Source organism: Tamandua tetradactyla, chromosome 3 (genome assembly GCF_023851605.1).
Source record: "Tamandua tetradactyla isolate mTamTet1 chromosome 3, mTamTet1.pri, whole genome shotgun sequence".
Classification (NCBI taxonomy): domain Eukaryota; kingdom Metazoa; phylum Chordata; class Mammalia; order Pilosa; family Myrmecophagidae; genus Tamandua; species Tamandua tetradactyla.
Genome location: NC_135329.1, coordinates 107,611,717 through 107,613,999, shown reverse-complemented (window position 1 = coordinate 107,613,999; position 2,283 = coordinate 107,611,717). Strand labels below are relative to the sequence as shown.

Below are 2,283 nucleotides of genomic sequence, written 5' to 3'. Positions count from 1 at the left end.
CCCGCCAATCATGTGTGCTTCACAGATTTCTGTTGTCAGCAGGCACAATATCAGTATGATTCATGGTTCAGGGTTCACATTCAGGAATCTGACTAGATAACTGACATTTCATTGGTGGAAATTATTATTCAGAAAACTTGCAGGGAAGATGGCAGAGTAGGAAGATATAGGACACAGTCCTTCTCCAAAGGCAGTTAGTGGACAGATTGCTGAAACAATGGTTCTAGGGCTCAGGAGGCCAGAGAAGCACTGTGTAGCACCCAGGAAAGAGTGGGACGGGGAGACTGAGGAGCTGCAACAAAGAAGTATGAGTGAAACACACAGCGCTAGTGGCTGCCACCCATCCCCTACTTCTGGAACAAAGAGCTATGGTACAATTTGCAGCTGGCTGCTGTGGATGGAGAGGAACACAGAGGAAATGGGAATGTGGGTAGGGCGGCAAGGTGTTGTGGGGGCATGGCTTATAATTGGTGAGTTTGGAATGATGGGTCCTGGCTCTGAATTGCAGATCTAACCCACCTGGGACAGGATTCCCCATGGACATTGTTTCAACACCAGCCTGCCAGGTGTGGAGTCTGGGGAGGCTGAAAAAAGGCACTCCCTCCTTAGGTCTGCAGGGAGTAGTTTTCTGAAGAAAGCCGTTTTCTGTGCAGTCCAGGAGAGAGAGGTTTGGGGACTGGGGAAAAAAATGCTGTTTTTTTTGTCTTTCCTGACCCTCCCCCAAGAGCCCTTTAGAACTGATCTGGGTCGCTGACTCTGTTTTGATCAGTTAAACATGGATAATTCTAAAGATCTAGAATAAGTTAAACCAAGCATCAAAGAAGAATCTTAACTCAAAGCCAATCAATAATAAAACTCAAATCAAAAGAAAGAAACTGATCACCAGAGTAAATGCATTAAGATAATCAGATGCTAGGCATCAGCAAAAAAATACAAACCATACTAAGAAACAGGAAGATATGGCCTGGTCAAAGGGACAAATTAAAATGTCAGAGGAGGCACAGAGTTTAGAGCAACTAATCAAAGATGTTCAAACAAATCTCCTAACTCAATTCAAGGAGATGAAGGAAAATATGGCTAAAGCCATAAAGGACAGAACAAAAAGTACGGGAACCCAGTGGGTGCAGGGATGGGCAAAGGGACGCTGGCACCATACCCCTTAATTGCTGCCATATACCTCACCACCACCTGCTGCGGGCCCAGCCCCATGCATCCTGCCACCCACGAGGATGTCTTACAAACTGAGCTTGAATGTGCACATGCTCATCGCCTCCCTCAAGGCAGGTGGAAGTGCCCACTCTCCTTCCACCAGCATTGCAACATCCTCCCAGTACTGCCGGCTGCTGAGTGACTATGGGCCGCCATCCCTTGGCTACACCAGGGAGCTGGGAACAGCCACATACACCAAAGCAAATACACTGAGCTACTGGCCATCATCAAAGTGTTGGGAAAAGAGATTAGACCCACCTACTCAGGGAGCAAGAATGCCATGGACAGCCTAAAACAAGGCACCATTCATGCTAGAGGATTGGCTCAGGAGTGTGTGTCTGAAACAGAACAGAAAGCCATATCTTAGCTGCCTCATTAGCTTTGAAGGGTTTCTATCTTTTTACAGATGAGAAGTTATAGTCCATCTCCCCTGTTCAGATGAAACTCTTGTTTTCAAAATGTTAACAGTGTGTTTGTATTTTTTCCCATTTCCCTCCAATGGTTCACTTGGCTCTAAACCTAGACTTTAAGCTTGAAAAGAAATTTTCCAATTGACTAGGATTTGTGTTTTAAATAGTTAGGAAGTATCCAGTTGGGTTTTTTTTCTCTTTAATCACTGATTTTAAAAAAGTACATGGAAAAGTTACCAATCATCAAACTGTAGCATGACTTCATGATGCCAGGATCTCACTTTCATCTTCTTTTCTGAATACAGGTCGTAACCTAAATTGTTTTTTTTTTTTGTTCCTTTTCATAAGCTAATACAACTTTAAGGATTCTGTTTTTAGTAAACACTGACAGGATGCTTTACTCACTAGCCTTCTTTTTTGCTTAAGCATTTGCATGACTATTAATGATTTGAAGTCACTTTTTAAAAGTGCACAAGTTATAAATGCAGATGAAAGAGTAACCTATCATATCTAACAGGAGCCCTGAATATTTTAATACTGAGGCTATGCACATTTCAGTTCTGTGTTTCCTGTAAGTTGATCAAATGTCTGGAAAAGAAATGAAAAACTGTTTGTATCTTTGCATGCAAAGACATAATTATTTTTATTACTTGATGTAATAAAG

At 42.5% G+C, this 2,283-nt stretch overlaps 1 pseudogene; it reads left to right on the top strand.

The window, feature by feature from the left end:
• The first annotated feature begins 1,229 nt into the window (after nt 1-1,229).
• On the top strand, nt 1,230-1,576 carry LOC143676286 (cyclin-dependent kinase 2-associated protein 1 pseudogene; annotated as a pseudogene).
• The last annotated feature ends 707 nt before the right edge of the window (nt 1,577-2,283 follow it).